Below are 20,789 nucleotides of genomic sequence, written 5' to 3' on the forward strand. Positions count from 1 at the left end.
TAAATAATTAATTTTATTAATTATATTAAATACATTTATTAATTGATATTTAATAATTAAATTTTTTATTGATATTTAATAATTAATAAATAACTTAGATCTTTTTTGAGCTCTTCTAAGAAGGTTTTTTGGACTTGAGACCAATTCATATTCCCCTTTGAGGATTCACATGTAGGCATTTTGACATTGTTGTCCTCTTCTAAGTTTGTGTTTTGATCTTTCCTATCACCATAGTAGATTTCTACATTCAGAGCTCTTTTCTGTGCATGTGTTTTTTCTTTTCTTTTCTTTCTTTCTTTCTTTTTTTTTCTTTTTTTGCTAATTTCAAAACCTATTTTGTGACTTTTTGAGTTGAGCTCTGCTCCTGGGCACAGGGGACACTGTCACAAGAATCTTTTGTTGGGGCCAAGGGGCCCAATGGGGCTTGTAGCTTGGGGGAAGGTCTACCATACTGGGGGAAGGCCTGAACTAGTTGCACTTATTGTGCCAGGGTACTGGGGCCAGAGGCCTCCCAGCTGGCCTGCTGTGCCACTAGCCTTCTGAATCAGGGCCTTGGGGCCTCAGTTGTGGGTAGCTAAGAACCTAGACACCGTCTGTGCTGGGTTGCCCTCCCCTTTTATCTAAGTGAGACAGGCCTTTCCTGAAGTCCTTCAAAGTAATATTAAGCTGGAAAATAGTTTCATTCTGTCTTTTTGTGGGTTCTGTTGCTCCAGAATCTATTTAAAGGCTTATCACTATTTCTAAGGGAAACTGGTGAGAGCTCAGGCAACTTCCTGGCTTCTTTCCATCATCTTTGCTCTGCCCCTAATAAATTTCTATAATATCAAACTCAAAGGAGTAGAGTACACTGAGAGGTGGCAACAGAGGGAGTGCCTAGAAGTAGCAATGTGAAGCGAGGGCCATTCTGACTCTCTACGGACAGTGAATTAAGAGGTAGGAGATCAAGTACAATCAGTACTGGAAATGGGGCCAGGGATACAGTGTTGTCTGGAGGGAGCAATAAATGAGAAAAGATAAAGAGAGCGAGAGGAAGAGTTTTTAGAAAAGAGGAAGATCACCAATATAGAGAAGGTATTCAAAGGAGAGCAGAGAAGTGTGACTTTGGGGTTAAGCTATTAAGGTTGACTAGATGGGAATGAGTAAATGAGGGGGCTAAGGTGAAGGAGAGGTGTTCTACTATGGCAAAAGTAAAAGGAGGTGGGAAAAAGAGGAAAGAGATGAGTCAGAGTTTCATTGGGTAAAGAGTCCTGAAGCAAGTAGGGGATCATAAAATTCAAGGTCATCCCTAACGTCTCAACCTTATGATAAGTGTTGTTTCTGTATCAGGTCAGTCATCAGTAAGTTTTTTCACAGAAAGCAGGAGCAGGTAGAATTATACCCCAGGTAATCTAGGAGCCAGGTCAAAAGGCTGGAGAAGGTGACCAATTTTGTCATTCAAAACCAATTGCTTTTGCCTGTACCAACTGCTTTATAATGGCTCGCAATCAGAAAATTGTATTGATACCCAAATTGTGCTACTAGATATGTGACTTGGGGCAAACCATATTCCTAATTTGGGTCTCAGCTTTCTTGTCTATAAAATTAGAAAGATAGATTACATGATTTTCCCAAGACCCTTTTTAGGTCACTGTGCCATAAAACAGGGTTCCCAAAAGTCTTCATGCAGTTTTAACTTAAAGTTGTCATAGCTCCAACTATCAGGTCCAGTAAAGACTGCACCACGTGAACCTGGAACCAAAAATGATACCAGAAACAAAGCAAAAACACAATTCCCAGGGAAAGGGGGAGAGAGTGAAAAGGTAGTCTTTTTCCCTAACTCAGTGAGTTCATGGTTCCCACATTGTGGGTGAATTGTGACCTTTACTCTCTCTGAAACCAGTTGGAAATGAATAGAAGTTTTTTTTTTTTTTTTTTAAAGATGCAACTTGTCCTGGCTGCCCAACCAAACAAAAGAGGCTGCACCTACCCACATGGCAAGGTAATGCTGAATGTCTTCTCCCAGGAGGAGCGTGCCTCCATATTAAGTAATCAGGACATTCTTTAAAGTTCCCGTAACATAATAAATTGTTTAATTTTAACAATGACAATAGCAGCAAATTCATGAGGAAGATCTGTATGATTCATATTTTAGTTTATTCTAATTGGAGAAATTGCAGCTATCCTTAATTGGCAGTTGTGTGTAGAATGGATGGAATGGAGAAAGACTTGCCAAGGAGATCAATTAGGAGGTTGTTGCAATAATCTAAGCAAGGGACAAGAAAGGCATAAATTAAGGTAATAGTTCTGTGAGTAGAGAGGAGTTATATGCAAGAAATCAAGGCAGAAATAGCAAAATGTGAAAACTGATTAGATAGGTAGAGTAAAGGGAGAGTGTAGAATCAAAGAAAATGCAGAGTACAAGATCCTGGGAGACTGGAGAGAAGGTGGTGCTTTTGAAAGAAATGGGGAAGTTTGGGAGAGGGTCAGGCTTGGAGGAAAAATTACTGAGGTTAGCCTTGGATGTATTAAGTTTGAGATGTGTTTGGAAAAGCCAGATTGAAAGAATCATTAAGCATTAGGTGATGAAGGACTAAAGCTCAGGGGAAAGAAAGGAACTAAGTAAGACATCTGCATGAAAATGACAGTTAAACCCATGGGAGCTGATGAGGTTACTGAGAGAAAGAGTATATAGAGAAGAGAAGGTAACTAGGACAGAACCTTGGAGAATAATAGACATGTTCTAGGTATTAGGAGTTTGGAAGGTATACAAAATCACTTCCAATTTTAAATTTCAATTTATGTGGAGTCTTTTATTTTATTTTAGGGTTAATATCCATATTAGAGTAGTGTATTCTTTTTTCTCATGAAACAAACATGTAAGAGATTTTCCCCCCTTAAATTTATGCTGTGCCTCTGACCTAGAATGCACTTTCTCTTTTCCATTATCCAAATTCTTCTGATTCACTTGGTCCAAAGTGGACCATTCCTGCAGAGGAAAGAGGGAGAAAATATTGGCAGAAATTGACTGATGAGTTTACAAGCATAATCCCTCAGAAGAAAGGAGTTCCACCAATCTTATTTGTACCCTAATCCAGCTTACTCTTAATTGCATTCAGAGATGCATAATTGTTTGAAAATATATGTTTATTGTGTTTGAAAACAGCTTCACCTCCTATTGTCCTCCTGAGAAGAAAGCAGTGTTAGTACTAACTGCTTGGGTCTTGTGAAGTCCTGAAAAACTCATGTTTCCTTGTGTCCTTTTTCTTATCTTTGAATTAAATTAAATTTTTGTTGATGTCTTTTGGAAGCTAGGTAGATCAGTGAATAGAATTCTGGGCCTGGAGTCTGGAAGATCTGAATTCTAACTCTAACCCTCAGATACTTACTAGCTAGCTGAGTGACTCTGGGCAAATCACTTAACCTCTGTTTGCCTTAAAACACTGGAGAAGGAAATGGAAAACCCCATCCAGTATTTTTATCAAGAAAACACCATGGACAGTAATGGCTTGCTCTGCTCTATAGGATCATGAAGAGTCTTACATGACTGAACAACTGTTCAACAAGTTTTCCCCAGCATATCCCTCCTCCCCCCTTTCAGAGCGTCATCCCAAATAAAAAATACATTTTTTAAAAGTTTAAAAAAAAATGGGGCAGCTAGGTGGTGCAGTGGATAGAGCACTGGCCCTGGAGTCAGGAGGACCTGAGTTAAAATGCAACCTCAGAAACATAACACTCACTAGCTGTGTGACTCTGGGCAAGTCACTTAACCCCAACTGCCTCATATAAGAAAAAAAAGTTTAAAAAAATTAAGAGGAAAAAATAAGCACAACTGATCAAAATACTGAAAAAAGTCTGAAAACATGTACAATGTACAGCACCTGTGGATCTCCAACCTCCACCAAAAGGGTGAATTGGGAATGTCCTCTCATATCTCATCTTTCAAGTCATGTTTGACATTTATAATTTTGTTACATTTACTATTGATTTTTTTTTAGTTTTTAGTGTTTTCTCCATTTACATTTTTGTAATCAGTGGGTATATTGACTTTTTGGAGTTTTGTTTGCTTCACTTGCACCAGTTCACATAGATTCTTCCATCATTCTCTGTATTCATGATATACATCACTTTTTATAGCACAGTAATCTTCCATTACCTTCATATGCCATAATTGGTTTAGCCATTCCCTAATCATTAAACATCTACTTTGTTTCCAATTCTTTTCTACCACAACAAATGCAGCTACAAATATTGTGGTGTATATGGGGACTTTCTTCTTATCAATGACTTCTTTGGAGATTGAGTCCAGTAATAGGGTCTGTAGAACAAATGATATAGACATTTTAGTCACTCTATTTACATAAGTCCAAATTGCTTTCCAAAATCATTGTCATTTCATAGCTCCACCAAAATATATTGGTGTTCTTATCATTCCACAAATCTTTTAACATTGACTATTGCCATTTTTGTCATCTTTGCTAATTTGCAGGATATGAGGTGAAATCTCACATTATTTTGATTTATATTTCTTTTATTATTAATGATATGGAACATTCTTTCATTTGGCTTGTGAATACTTTGCAGTTCTTTTGAGAACTGTTCATGTCATTTGACCACTTAACTTTTGGGGAATGGCTATTAATCTTATAAATATTTATTATCTAAGATGCCAAGTCCTTATTAGAGAAATTTTATATGAAGATTTTTTCCCCATTCAACCTTTTCTTATCTTATCCTAAATGTATTAATTTTGTCTCTGCAGAAGCTTTTTAGTTTCATGCAATCAAAGTTATCTACTTTATATTTTGTATCTGCCTCTATCTCTTCTTTGGTTAAGGATACATCTACTCATAGCTGTGGGATGCATATGATCTGCTTCTCTTCTAATATTTTAATAGCATGATCTTTAATATTAATGTCACATATCCATTTGAATATATTGTGGAATATGATGTAAGATGTTGATCTAAACCTAATTTCTGCCAGACTGCTTTTAAATTTTCCGAGTAGTTTTTATCAAACAAGGAGTTTTTATTTTTCCTAAGTAATTTATTTTTTCTACTTCATCAAACACTGTTATTAAATTCTGTTGTTTCTTTTCTGCCCTTTCTAGTCTGTCCATTTATGTATCTCTCTATTTTTAACCAAAACCAGCTGAATTTGATAACTGTGACTTTATAATATGGTTTGAGGTCTAGGAGTGCTATTCCCCCTTTATCACTACTTTTGTATCCTTTTCCTATATGTGCTTTGCCCATGGTTTATATGTTATCTGTACAGTTGCTACTTACATGTTAAGGTGTGTGGAATCATGCTTCTACCCCTGAGATACAAAACTGTACTCATTTATGTGGCAAAGAAGGATATAATTTCAGGAAACAGACTAGCTGCCCCATTTAGAAGGCAGTCTTTTAAAAATAGGAAGTATATGACAGGATTTCAGATTCATGGTGCTGTAGTCCTTCATCTCCCATGAACAAGTAGCTTTTAAAGGCTATGTGCCCTTACCTGGAGGTAAGATGGAAGAGAACAAGCTTAAGATGGGAAAAGACAATGATAACTATGGTTACCAGAATCAAGAACTTTCTTCCTTATTAGTGGTAGATGAGCTTTCAGTAACTTTCAACTTGACTGTAAGGAAATCTGAGTATTGTAGGGCACAGAAAGAAGGTCATAGAAGTCACCAAGGTCTCCTCCATAGGTCACTAATGGCAGAACAATGTAGAGTTTATAAGAATCAGACAAATGTCCAACCTCTGGCTCTTTGGCTCTGACCAAAAAGATAATGCAAGTCAATTCATCAAGCATTTATTAAGTACCTACCATGTGTCAGACACTATATCAGGTTTGGTAGATATAAAGACATAAATGAAAAGAATCTCTACCCTAAAGAACTACTGCAATAAAATCCCTATATACCCTGACTAGTCCTTGGCAAGAACATATACTAATAGGGTACCTAATTAATTGTGATTTTAATTTTAACATTTATCAGTCCTCTTCCAGGGCCATTTCACTTGAAAAGCCTACTGATATGGCAGAGAGAACAGTGTCTTCTCTGAATAACATTTGTAGAGAAGATCCTGAAAGAAATGGACTATAAATTTGAATTGGAATTTTAATTTTAAAAGTTTCTCCACTGGTTTAAAGAGGCTTCACCTATTATAGCTGTTGTGCTTTCTTATGAGACCTGTGAGACGGTGAATTGTTGAGTTCAAAGTGCCAAGATTCACTATTGCCAAACCTAAAAGATCTTTAGTTCATAAGACCCTTGGGAAGTATGTAAAAGAAGCACATATCCATGAGCTTGCATGCACAGTGGGCAGCCACGTATCTCAGGTTTTTCCATAAGTATGCTTGTGTAGTTGTAGTCTTGGCTACATTTGATCTTTCTTCCAGTGCATTAATACAATCTGTGTGTGTGTCAACAGGGAAAATCCTCTGAATGCCAGATTTGGAATCATTCTTAAAATGTACTGCTAGAATTTTGTAATCCATATTTGGCTAGTAAAAACACATGAACAGCAGAAGAGGACTACAAAAGAGCAGCAGAATTAAATACTCACAATGAGATCCAGAGCCCAAAAGGTTAATGCTGTGCTTAAGCAATAAGATTCCCCACCCAACTTAGGGAAATTGATTACAAAAGTGAAATATTTATGCCCTGGAATTTTCACATCTTATAACCCAGTAGTTAAATTGCATGAGGGTTGAGTCCAATGCTATGTGACATTGGTTTAACACTTTAAGTCTTGGAAGGTGCTTGATATAGATTTCTTCATTTGTTCTTCACAACAACCCGGTGAGGTAAGCACTACAAATATCATGATTTCTTTTGTACAGATGAGCAAACAGAAGTTCAGAGAAGTTAAGCAACTTGCCCATTAGCATACATCTGAGATATGGTTTAAACCCAAGTCTTGCCTGATTCCCAGTCTGGCAACTTTTATACAAAGAGTACTATAGTGTTTAGAGAAGGCTTTGTTGAGTAGGGCTATATCAGTGTCAGATATTGTTACCTTATCTTTGCCTTTCTTATTTTGTGTTGGAAGCTTTGGAGACACTTTCTGTAAGTTTCATAGGTGCAGAGGATGGGTCAATTAGTCAGTCAGGAAATAGAATCCAGCTGCATAATAGTTTGAGACATCTTGCAATAATTGTAAAAAATAGAGGAGGAACCAAATGGGACTATGGTTGTTTCTTACCATTTGCTTATGATCTTGCTTTGATCTAGGTTCCATTTATTGGATTGAGCCATTCTATTTTGGTAGCATTAATACAACAAGTCTTACAAAATTGGAAGATGAATTTGGTGCTAGAAATTACTATTGATGTGGTGGGCAAACTGATGAATCAGCAACCCATCAAAAGGGCAAGGTTGTTCACAGTGCTCATGAATAACATACTGAAGCCACAAAAATAGTTCTGAGAGGCACATCTGGCTAATGAGTTAGTCCTAAATGGACAGAATTGGAAAAGTGGACTCATGAAAAGTGGTTGGAGTTTTCTGGAGACTCCATTGTTTTATTTCATTAAAAAAGCCAGCTCCTATCTGGTTCACATCAGGTCAGTCTAATATGCCCCTTTGGATAGTATAAAAGCCTACTGCATTAATTGATTATTTACCAAAACCATACACATGACCAAGAACATATAAAAAGAAACTAGGGCCAGCAAAACCATTCAAGGTCTCCCTGAAATTCTCAAATCTAAAACTGAAAGGAAAAAGTTAGTATCACCCCAAGAGTGTCCCTCTCTTCTTCTTATATAGTAAATTCATGGGTGCTATATACTTAAACCGAAGGGAACCTTATACCAATACCCACATTGGGACAACATAAAATGGAGAACACAGCCAGAGATAGGGGTCTGACAGCAGCAACCTGATCTAGATCTGTGGCAGTATAGTATCAGTGGCATTCAGACTACAAAGGGCAAAGTATCTAGGGGTGGTGTTGAAGAATACTGGAAGGGGAAGAACTTTATCTAGGCACTGAAGCTAGAAACATGAGAAAACTGAATATGGCTCTGAATATAATGGAGAAATAATATGTCTTAAGAAAAATTCAAGAGGTAAACCCAGGAAAGGAAAGTAACTACAAAGTAAGTTGGAATGGACTTCAACCATGTGAGGTGTGCTACATGTTATCTAAAGGTTATTAAAGGTTGTCTAGCCTAACACTTTAATTTTCACAAAGGAGAAAAGTGGATGAAGAGATTTTCCAAGGTCACACAGGTGCCTGTATTTTCTTCTCCCACTGGACTATAAGTTCAAATCCTTGAGGGGATAAGTTGTTTTATTTCTCTCTTGTGTCTCTTCTCTTGTCTTGAAGACAAGAAGGAACAAAAATTGAAATGAGAGCTATTAAAGAAAAATTTAGAAGGAGAATAAATGGCCTAGACTAGAAGATAGAAAACATGACAAAGTGGTAGACTCCGTGAAAAACTGAATGGAGTAAATAAAACCTAATGATTCAGTGAGAAAACAAGAAATGTTAGAACAAATTCAAAAGGCTAAAACCTTAAAATATGTGAAGTATCCACTAACAAAAACAACTGACTTGAAAACCAAGATGAGGAGATCTAATTTAAGAATCATCATATTTCCTGAAAAACATAACCAAACATAAAACTTGGATATCATATTTCATGGGATCATAAAAGAAAATCTCTTAGATGTATTAGAACAAAAGGGAAAATTTAAAATAGAAAGAATTCATTACTTTCCTTCTTAAATTACCCACAAATTGAAAACACCTATGAATGTCTTAACCAAAATCTAGAGTCAATCCAGGACAAATTAAAAAAAAATACTACAAGCATTCAGAAACAAAGAGTTCAAATAAAGAACCACAGACAAGATCACCTAAGATTACCTTGCAGCTAGTGCAAAGGAAATATAGTAAAATACTATATTCCAGAAGACAAAACAAAAAGATTACAACAAAGATTAACATCTTGAAAATTTTGTTATAATTGTACATAGAAAAACACTATAAGCATTTTGTAGAATTGAGGATTTTCTTTCTTTAATTAATTACTTTATTTACTTTTAGTTTTCAACATTCACTTCCACAAGATTTTGAGTTCTAAATTTTCTTCCCATTTCATCCTTCCCCCCACCCTAAAAGGCATGCATTCAGAATACCCCTTCCCCTAATCTGCCATCCCTTCTATCTTTCCCCCTTCTTTATCCCCTTCCCCTTCTATTTTCCTATAGGGCAGGATAGATTTCTGTACCTCGTTGCCTGTATATTTTATTTTCCAGTTGCATGTGAAAACAATTTTTAACATTTGTTTTTAAAACTTTGGCTTCCAAATTTTCTTCCTTCTCCCTTCCCACCCACCATCATTCAGAAGGCAAGCAACTCCATAGAGGTTATGGATGTGTAGTCATGCAAAAAATGTCCATAATAGTCGTGTTCTGAAAAACTAACTATATTTCCCTTCATCCTATCCCCCCCATTTATTCTATTCTCTCTTTTACTCTGTCCCTCCTTAGAAGTGTTTGCTTCTGATTACCCCCTCCCCCAATCTGCCATCCCCTCTATCATCCCCCTGTTCTCTTGTCTCCTTCTCCCTCCCTATTTTCCTGTAGGGTAAGATAGATTTCCATACCCAATTGAGTGTGTATGTTATTCTCTCCTTAAGCCAAATTTAATGAGGATAAGATTCAGTCATTCCCTCCCTTCCCCCATTTCCCCTCCACTGTAAAAGCCTTTTCTTCTCTGTTTTATGTGAGATAACTTACCCCATTCTGGCTCTCCCTTTCTCCTTCTCCCAGTATAATCCTTTCTCACCCCTTAATTTTATTCTTGAGATAGCATCCCTTCATCTTCAACTCACTCTGTACCATCTATCTATCTGTCTATCTATCTATCTATCTATCTATCTATCTATCTATCTATCTATCTATCTATCTTTCTATCTATCTTCTATCTAGCTATATAATTTTTCCCTCCAACTACCCTGATACTGAAAAAGGTCTCATGATTTACAAATATCATCTTACCATGCAGGAATGTAAACAATTCAACCTTAATAAGTCTCTTATGATTTCTCTTTCCTGTTTACCTCTTCATGTTCCACTTGAGTCTTGTATTTGAAGGTCAAATTTTCTATTCAACTCTGGTCTTTTCATCAAGAATGCTTGAAAGTCCTCTATTTCACTGAATGACCATTTTTTCCCCTGAAGGATTATGCTCAGTTTTGCTGAGTAGGTGATTCTTGGTTGTAATCTTATCTTCTTTGCCCTCCGGAATATTATATTCCATGCCCTGTGGTGCCTTAATGTAGAAGCTGCTAAATCTTGTGTTATCCTGATTGTGTTGCCACAATACTTGAATTGTTTCTTTCTGGCTGCTTGCAATATTTTCTCCTTGACCTAGGAACTCTGGAATTTGGCTACAATATTCTTAGGAGTTTTCCTTTGGGGATCTCTTTCAGGAGGAGATTGGTGGATTCTTTCAATTTCTATTTTGCCTTCTGGTTCTAAAATATCAGGGAAGTTTTCCTTGATCATTTCTTGGAAGATGATGTCTAGGCTCCTTTTTTGATCATGGCTTTCAGATAGTCCAATAATTTTTAAATTCTCTCTCCTGGATCTATTTTCCAGGTCAGTTGTTTTTCCAATGAGATATTTCACATTGCCTTCTTTTTTTTTTCATTCTTTTGGTTTTGTTTTACAATGTCTTGATTTCTCATAAAGTCATTAGCTTCCATTTGCTCCATTTTAATTTTTAAGGAAGTATTTTCTTCAGTGAGCCTTTGGACTTCCTTTTTCATCTGACCAATTCTGCTTTTTAGGGCATTCTTCTCCTCATTGGCTTTTTGGACCTCTTTTGCCATTTGGATTAGTCTATTCTTTAAGTTTTTAATTTCTTCTGTATTTTTTTGGGTCTCCTTTAGCAAGTTGTTGACTTATTTTTCATGATTTTATTGTCTCACTCTCATTTCTCTTCCCAGTTTTTCCTCTACTTCTCTTACTTGCTTCTCAAAATCCTTTTTGAACTCTTCCATGGCCTGGGACTAATTCATATTTTTTTTGGAGGCTTTGGATGTAGGAGCTTTGACTTTGTTGTCTTCTTTTGGTTGTATGTTTTGATCTTCTTTGTTACCAAAGAAAGATTCTAATGATCTGACTTTTTTTGTGCTGTTTGCTCATGATCCCAGGCAATTGCTTGAGTTATAAACTCTTTGTTAAGGTAGGGGTCTGCTTCCAGTGTGAAGAATGTATTGTCCCAAGCTTTGTGGGTTTTGTGCAGCTATTTTCAGAGATTGTTCTAGGGACCTGTAAATGTTCAGTTCTTCCAAGGTGGCACGATCAAGGGCAAGGTGTTTACTCATTTTCTGGCCTGTGCTCTGGTCTATGAGTGACCACAAGCACTTTTTTCTGCCTTGGAACTGTGAGGCAGATTCTCTCTCCAATACCCCCACAAACTCCACCATGCCAGCACTCCTCCTTACCCAGGACCACCACCCAGAACTCTGACCCAGATGAAAGCAGGGCAAAGCAAGAGAATCCTGTCTCAGCATCAACAAAGAGATCCCTGCAATCCCCTCTTATCAGCCACTTGATTCCCTCTCAGTCTGTGGGCCTGAAGTTCCGGAACCAGCAGCCACCCCGAGATTGTGCTGGGACTGTGGTTGGGACTTTGCTTCTCTCTCATCAAGGGCACAGACTTTTCCTACTGACCTTCTAAGTTCTCTTTGGAGTTCATGGGTTGAGAAGTTTGGAAACAACCACAGCTGACCATGATTCAGTTCTCTGAGGCCTGATCCAGGTTCACTGAGGCCTGTTTTGCCTACACACCCATGCTAAACTGCATTTCTCTCCCAGCCTGGCATGATAGACTTTTGCAATCAACCATCCAGGTTGTATTGGGTTGGAAACTTGTTTCACCCTGTCTTTTTGTGGGTTCTGCTGCTTTGGAATTTGTTTAGAGCCACTTTTTACAGGTATTTGGAGGGGTTTGGAGGAAAGCTCAAGCAAGTCACTGCTTTTAGTCCACCATCTTGGCTCTGCCCCCAGGATTAAGGATTTTCAAGAATTCCTTGAAAAGATGACAGCTGGGTAGAAATTTTGAGGTACATACAGAGGAGACAAGAGAAAGATAAAATCCTCAGGGTAACTCAAAGGAGATACATGATGATCAGGTTCTTATATTGCAAGAGAAAAAGAAGAGACAAATGTCCCTTCAGAATATCAATGTCTACAAGGGTACATAATGAGTTAAAAAAATATAAATCCAAAAGTTTATGACTTTGTTCTGATTTCTTGATTGAAATAGGAGAAAAGAGGAATATATTAGGGAAGATTAATTTCACATTACTCCCCTTTACTTACTTTATTCCAAGCAAAGTGGCCTTTTTTTGCTCTTCCTCATTCATGATCTTGTCTCTCATTTAAATGCCTTGGAATAGATTTCTTGTTCAAACTATTCTTTTTTCTCACATCTACCTCTTGATATCTGAGATAGTAAAGAGTATTAATTGGAATATGGGTAATGACTCTGATAAAAATAAAGATATTAGGAAAAGGTGTAAGTTTAGGAGGAAGATAATGATGTCAGTTCTGAATGTGTTGAATTTAAGATATCTCTGGGAGATTTAAGCAAAAATGTCCAACTCAAGATGGATAAGGACTAGGTATGTAAATTTCAGAGCCATCTGCCTAGACATGCTACTATAACCCACGCGAAATTATGAGAATAGTAAGAGGAATATAGGAAAGGAGGAAAAGAGGACTTGTGATCCAGGGAGTACACCCACTCTTAGAGACTAGGGTACAGATAATGACCCAGCATAGAATATTGAGTAGCACAAGGAATAAACCATGTCACAAAAACCTGGAAAGGTGAAGATATGTAAGAAAAGAGTGTGATCAATAGTTTCAGATAATACAGAGTCAAGAAGGATGAAGACTGAGAAAAGGCAATTGGATTTAATTATTTATAGACAGTTGGTAACCCAGGAAACAATAGCTTCCATTGAGTGACAGGGTCAGAAGCCAGAACAACAGGGGACAAGAAGTTAATTAGTTGGAAAGAAGGAAAGACTGAAAACGGAGCCAGCTTCTTCTAGGAGTGTGACCTTGAAAATTATCAGTCACCTTTTGGAATAGTGTAGTCTTCCTAGACCTCATGTCTTAAAAGGAGATGGGAGGACAGTGGCAGTGATGGCCAGAATGACTGTTTCAGCAGAATTATTCCTAATGCCAATGGAATTCTATCAATCCCTGTGTTCATCCATACAACTGGGTCATGCAAGGAAGAAAGCGAAGGGAATACACGTTTATTAAGTTTCTACTATGTTTCAGAGACTATTATTTCATTTGACTTTCACATCAACCCTGTGAGATGCTACATGTGTTCCATGTTATCTAAAGGTTATTAAAGGTTATATAGCCTAACCCTCTAATTTTTACAAAGGAGGAAAATGGATGAAGAGATTTTCCCAAGGTCACACAGGTGCATATGTTCTCTTCTCCCACTGGACTACAAGTCCAAATCCTTGAGGGAATAAGTTGTTTTATTTCTCTCTTTATATCCCTAGTGCCCACCATGTAGTAAGCACCTGATGTTTGTAGAATTTTTAAATTGAAATTATCAGTCTGGCACCTCCAAATCAAGTCATTTTTTCTTCTTCTCCTCCTCCTCCTCTTTCTTCTTCATGAGTTTGCCAGGGCTGTCAATCTGCCTCAGCTAAATACTGAAAATGATTGTAGGGTTTTGATCTGAGGAGAATGTTAAAGAGCATTTATTCCAATGACCTTATTGCACATTACACTCCCACATAGGAAATGGAGGGCCAGAAATGTGAAATAACATTCCCGTAAGTTACATAATTAGTAAGAATTGTCACTAGCCTCTGATCCAGCCCTCCTGATTTTAGGTCCAGGACATTTTAGAATATTGAGAACACTGTAAGTCAAAATGGAGTAGTATCAGCCCCATTGTATATGGAAGAGCACACCATCATTCCACTATTAGTTCTTATTTTCACTATTACCTTGTTTAAGAATACATGCATGAATATTTTTGACTGATAAAAAAATGGATATACAAAACTCAGACAAATAATACAACATAGTTAAGGTCCTGGTGTGGAATTAAAATTAAAACGGAGAGAGTAGACTTTTCACAGCTGTAGTTTCTCATGTTAGGTAAATTTACACTTGACTTTAACTTTAAATGATCATAAAATATCTTTAATATAAATAGCATATTTTACAAAGACAGTCTCTGGTCCCATTAGAAGTATAGTAGTTTTCTCACACCTCATCTGGTTTCAAGATTTAAATTATAATTCCTTACTGTAGAGCAGGGGCAGACACATTCCAACCCTGTGATGTCAGTAACAACAGGCAGCAGACACTGCAAAAGCCTAAAATTTATACAATTATGAATGGCATTTTCATATTGGAACTTGTATGTTGTAAAAGTATTATTATGGCATCAGAAGACATCTTTTTTTATAAAAGCAATTTTAAAAAACATTTGTCCATGAAAGATTAACATTCAGAAAAGAAATCAGGCATGGGAACTATCTTTTGAAAACTTCAATTGGACAAAAATATATTTTAAATTCTTACTATGTGCAAGGCAATGGGCTACGGGCTATATTTAAAAGAACAGTTTTGGGGCAGCTAGGTGACACAGTGGATAGAGCACCAGCCCTGGAGTCAGGAGGACCTGAGCTCAAATCGGGCCTCAGACATATAACACTTACTAGCTGTGTGACCCTGAGCAAGTCACTTAACCCCATTGCCTAGTCAAAAAAATAGTCCTAAAGTCATTTACTTTATTTGGATTAATTATGGACAGACAACCAACAAATTTGGTCCAATATGGATATTATACATACATATACTTATACACACATACACACACACACACACATATATATACACATATATATGTACATATACATGTGTATAAATATATATGTGTGTATATGTGTATATATGTATGTGTGTATGAATAGTAGATAGATATAGGATTTATGTGGAGAATACACTATGAGCTAGATTTGAAGTTGAACAGGAGGTGAGAAACCTAGATTGCCTTGAAGAAACTTTCCAGTGCTTTTTATGATCCCAAGCATCTACCTGAAGCAAATACATATCTCTTTACCATCAATGTCCTTCCAGAGATTCTGTGTGGGATATGGGATATTATAGTTTCCAAAGAATTAAAGCTGAAGGTCACCAGAAGGTGCAAGGTGGCTGTAAGCAGAATAAAAGAAGAAGGTAATTCTTCCCTATGAGAAGTGATTAAGATGGTCAGCAGAGAGCTACGCTATTGTGAAAAAAAAAGATCAACTGGTCCTGTGGTTAAAAAAAAAAATTAACTTATCATGTGCTTCCTTAGTATCCATGAAAGGTCAATGAACTGTAGGCCAAGTACCCAGAAAAAAAAAAGAAACTGATTCAAGGAAATTCTGTAGATAGAATCTAGGAATGCAAAAAAAAATAAAGGTGACTACGTAGGAAGCAATGAAACTAAGGGGCTTTTTAAATGAAAGCTTAGCACATAGGGCATCTAGGTGGCACAGTGGATACAGTGCTGGCCCTGAAGTCTGCTAACTGCTTCCCAAGTCAGCTAACTTCCCAAGTTCAAATCCAACCTCAAATACTTACTAGCATTGTGACCCTGGGCAAGTCACTTAACCTTGATTGCCTCAGTCTCCTCATCTATAAAATGAACTGGAAAATGATATGGCAAACCACTCCAATATCTTTGCCAAGAAAACCCCAAATGGGATCAGGAAGATTCAGACAATACTTATTGGTAGATTTGATGATGGGTTACAATTTATATCATTGGATGGAGTATCCACATCAATGACATCACAGATCCATTGCAGGATCAAGGTATTTTGGATGAATACTATATATATTTTTTATTTCATGAATGCAAATGACCTTCTCCTTCTCCCCTTTCTGTCTTCTCTTGTTCTTCCTCTTTTCCTCTCTAACTTTTTTTGTCTGCCATCACTGGTCAATGAAGATACAATCTTGCATTTATTAAATTCTGAGGGAAAACTGAGAAAGAAAGAAGTGGTCATAGAGCAAGTAAGTAAAGTTTTTTGGTTTTTTTTTTTTTTATAATTCACCTAGCACAATGTTTTGTGCATTGTTGCAACTCCACAAATATCTGTTTAATTAGATTGAATTTATTGGACATATCTGTATGGATCATTATGTTTCATAATTTTCTTAGCACTTTCACTAGTTCCATACTCTACTATATAAAGGCAGGGAAGGTAACTTATCTAAACTTTGTATCCTCTCAGGGTGTAAGACAAAGTTCTGCACACAATAAAAAAGTGTTATTTAATTGATTAGACTGTCTACGCAAAAGACACTTGAGCATAGTAGAGATAACTTTGGTCTTGAAGTCAGGAAAATTTAGATTCAAATCCTTCCTTGTGCTTCCTTGTGTAAAGTGGGACTGGTCAATAAGCCCAGTCCTTCTGAATGTGTGTAGGATGCTCACCTGATGTACTCCTCACATGGACTTTGGACCAGACCCGAATATCCTGTAACTGGTTCCAATCTATTAAACACATAGTGAAAAGGAGCCTCTTTGACTGACTATGGAGCTATGGAACTATGGAGACTATGGTCCTTTTAAAAGGCATTAGTCCACTAGAGCATTTCCCTCTTAGTCTGACACTTCCTCTCTAACTTCATTCTGGTAAGAGAAGACAGACAACGCTATTAGGAGAAAGATCTTGAGTGTTCCCCATCTGAGGCTGAAATGTGCTCTGGGAATGGGTTTCTGCTTTGCTTTTTGCATTTGGTCTTCTTGTTTTTAGGAGACAGAATACTGAAGATAGCTATCTCAGAGTCTATTCCAGGTTTGTAATTACATAGTTCAGTATGAATCCAGTGAGGTGAGAAATTACCTTAGGGAAACAATCCAAGATAGATGAGACTTGAATTCATCTGACGCCCATGCTGCATTTGGATGTGAACTTGGTGAGACTGATTCTATGTGCAAACCATGTCAAATTTGAGCCCACTCTTCCCTGGGACCAAGGTGGTATGGGGAGAGCATGGCCCCCAAGTGCTAAGGATAAACACTGGTATTCATATTCTTCTTATATCTTTGAAAGACATACTCTTTATTAAGAGTTAAATGACTAGCACAGGGTCACACAGCTACTAAGTGTCTGAGGCCAGATTTAAACTCAGAAAGATGAGTCTTTCTGACTTCACGCCCAGCACTTTGTTCACTGCACCACCTGGTTTCCCCATATTCTATGATATTATATATTGCATTTTCTTACTATAATTCTGTTAATAATAATACCATCTTGTGCCTTCATTGCTGTATGAGTACACTTCTCATCTTCTCAACTGTAAGCAGGAACTATGCCTCATATACTTCTTCTATTCTCTAGTGCTTAGCACAGTGCTAGTATAATAGTAATATATACTTAAATATTTGCTGACCATTCAATGGATTTATGTCTCATGGAGCTAAAGCCCATAGATCAAGAGGAAATTATTATTATTAATAAATATTGTTAGTAATAATTACTATTATGATTAACCTACAATACCCTGTGTAAAGGAAAGAGGAAGTTTAATGTGCTATCAAATTAATAAGTTCTTGAATACATTTTGACCTCAAATTAATTTACATGGAAACTCAGGATTTTATTTCAGATTGCTTCATTCTTCTTTCCTGTTTTGAGTGATTCCAGTTAGCAGTAAGGTTAAGCTAAAAAGAAACAAATACTCAGAAAATCTGTGAAAGGGAAGGGGCTTGAGAAATCTGGGGAAGTTTTAAAGAAAACACCAAAGTTTTAGTTAAATAAATAAGTTTTAAAATCCACTTTACAGAAAGAAAAAAAAAGTTTACTACTTAAAGGTCTTTCTTTACCACAAACAACCCCTACAAGTGATATATGGGAATCCCTCCTGGGACTCTTTAAGTGCCTATATCCCTCAGTCTAAACCCTGACATACTTCTCCATTATATACACATTGACTTTTGAACTCTTTGGGCCAGTTGACTAATGGACCTCACTTTCCATTCACCCTCGTTTACCAAGGGTTCAATTTGCTGCCATTTCTTTGAAAAGAAAAAAAAAGATATTTTAGTGTCTAAAGTTTTATGGCTAGTAATATTAGTAATATCTGTACAATGCTGTTTCGTGGGGGCATTGGCCCCAATGGGAGATATACCTGAATGTTCTCTCAATAAATAAAAAAATACTAAGTAACCCAAGGAGATTAAAATTTTATCATAAATGCCCTTTCCCACCCAGGGGGGATGTAGAGGAACAACTACCTCACTTTTCAGCCTTACCAAAAATAGATGCATTCTTGACATTAAAGTTGAAAATGTTCTATATAATATCACCTTGTGATTCATAATTTTTATTTAACTAGAGCTTGGGAGACGTTTGTCCCTATAGATCCAGTGCTAACATAGTGTCTAGGGTCTTTCTTTCTTTGTTGTTTCCTTCCTTCCTTTCTTTTTCCCTTCCCTTCTTCTTTTTCTCCTTTTGTCCCCTCCCTCCCTCCTTCCTTTCTTCTTCTCTCCCTTCTTCTTTCCTTCTTTTCTTTCCTTCCTTCCTATCTTCATAATTCCAAGTGGTGGAGTGGGCACTACTTCCTCACCTTCTGTCAGCACACAGAGAAATCATGGGTAGTTACATAAGCTCCTTCCCCAAGAGTATCTTTGTGATATAATCTGATCCTCTCCATTTCCCATGGACCATGACTGTGGTGTGAATGAGGTGCACAATGGTTGGAAGTTATAGTTTGTGGAAGTGGAAAACAGAGAAGAAAAGGATAAGGTTTAGAAGTAACTCACTCCACTTTGGGAACCATTTCTGTTCCTCATTCAAAAAATAAGATATTTATTTGTTTTTCTGTTCTTCATCTACTAGCTAAACTCCTACCTGAGCTTAGACTATGACATTTAATCTTCCATTATAAGCTAGATTACTTATTCTTCAAGTTATCCAAGCAAAAGCCTTATAAGCACTTGTCTGGCAGTTGTTAAAGTGTGGGTGGTACTAGGCATGCTCCCTTATTCACCATTCTTCTGTCTCAGTCATATTTTTTTCTCTTTCCAACTCTGGCTTGCTGGCTGAATCTAAAGTCATTTCCTATTGAAGCTAATCCTGACTTTGTGGGCATTATCTGAGGGGAAAACATAAGGCATGGGTGGCTCCTTCCAATGTCAGAGCAGCAAGGTAAAAAAAAGTTTATACCCAGATGAGAAAGCTAAACCCCAGGATGCTTAAGTGATTTGTCCAAAGTAACACAGCTAAAGTTATATTTAGTCAAAACCAGAGTACATGACTTGTAGTTTCCTAGCAGTCTTTTCACAAGCTTCTTCTGTATGAACAGAGGGTTCCTTCCAGGTAATTTTTAATTGATCAGAAAGTTAATATAAATTCATGACCAAGGATTTTTTTTGATAGAACTATTACGATCTAGCTTCTCTTGAACTGACAGGTTGAAAGAGAAGCCTGCCATCTCAAAATCCTTCCCCCTCTGGTTATTCCTCTCGTAAACCATGTATGTGAAGAACTTTATAACCACAAATGCAAATAAACCCTTGCTTTAATGTAGCATTCAGGTGGCATGGTAAAGCATTGGATAAGATGTCAGATTAAGGTCATTCTTCAAAGAGCCTAAAACTTTATGTGCTTGTCTTTCACTATTTCAAGACCCTCTGACATGACTGATTTAAGTAGGTTGTGTGAGTGTATTTAACCTGAAGCCCTCTGACACTCCAGAAACCTTAGCATACTCTCTATTCCTTTGGAGGAATGTCATGTTGTATCCTGTTTGACTTTTTTTTCTCCTGAAAGGCACTATTCATTCCCCATCCCCATATGATAAACATAAAATTACTGTAGAATGGCTGTCTTTGAATGACCAAACAATTGAATTGTGAAAAGGAACCTCATGAAGCTGAGGAAGAATTGAATTTCAATTAAAAATCAAACACACAAGCATTAACTAAGTGCCTACTATGTACTTGACATAGTGCTAAGCTCTGGGGACATAAAGACAAAAATCAGTCTTTGTTCTCAAGAAATTTACCTTGTTTTTATTAATTTATTTATTTTTAGTTTTGAACATTTACTTCCACAAGATTTTTGAGTTCCAAATTTTCACCCCATCTCGCCCCTCCCCCCACCCCAAGATGGCATGCATTCTGAATACCTCTTCCCCTAGTCTGCTTTCCTTGAAAAGGCAAGCAACTCAATATAGGCTATACTTGTGCAGTTATGCAAAACACTTCTATAGTAGACATGCTGTGAAAAACTAACTCTATTTCCCTTAATCCTATCCCACCCACCCCCCATTTATTCTATTCTTTCTTTTGGCCCCGTCCCTCCTCAGAAGTATTTGCTTCTGATTACTGCCTTTCCCAATCTGCCCTCCTCTCTATCATCCCCCTACTCTCTTGTCCCCTTCCCCTTCTATTTTCCTGTAGGGTAAGACATATTTCCATACCCAATTGAGTGTGTATGTTATACCCTCCTTAAGTCAAATCCTATGAGAATAAGATTCACTTATTTGCTCTCACCTTCCCCAGTTCCCCTCCACTGTAAGAGCCTTTTCTTATGTTTTTTTTTTTGTGAGATAATTTACCCCATTCTACCTTTCCCTTTCTACTTCTCTTAGTATAATCCTCTCTCATCCCTTAATTTTATTCTCCAGATATCACCCCTTCATCTTCAACTCAACCTGTGCCCTCTATCTATCTACACATCTATCTATCTATCTATCTATCTATCTATCTATCTATCTATCTATCTATCTATCTATCTAT

The 20,789-nt window shown here is 37.0% G+C and overlaps 1 long non-coding RNA gene across 1 annotated transcript in view; it reads left to right on the forward strand.

The window, feature by feature from the left end:
• The first annotated feature begins 841 nt into the window (after positions 1 to 841).
• Positions 842 to 20,789, forward strand: part of LOC114037835 — a 40,180-nt gene continuing 20,232 nt past the window's right edge. The window contains exons 1-2 of the long non-coding RNA XR_003568517.1: positions 842 to 933; positions 1,919 to 1,978. This is a non-coding gene — a long non-coding RNA (uncharacterized LOC114037835). The remainder of the gene's footprint in view (positions 934 to 1,918; positions 1,979 to 20,789) is intronic.

This window comes from Vombatus ursinus, unplaced genomic scaffold, assembly GCF_900497805.2.
Source record: "Vombatus ursinus unplaced genomic scaffold, bare-nosed wombat genome assembly UNPS02010639.1, whole genome shotgun sequence".
Classification (NCBI taxonomy): domain Eukaryota; kingdom Metazoa; phylum Chordata; class Mammalia; order Diprotodontia; family Vombatidae; genus Vombatus; species Vombatus ursinus.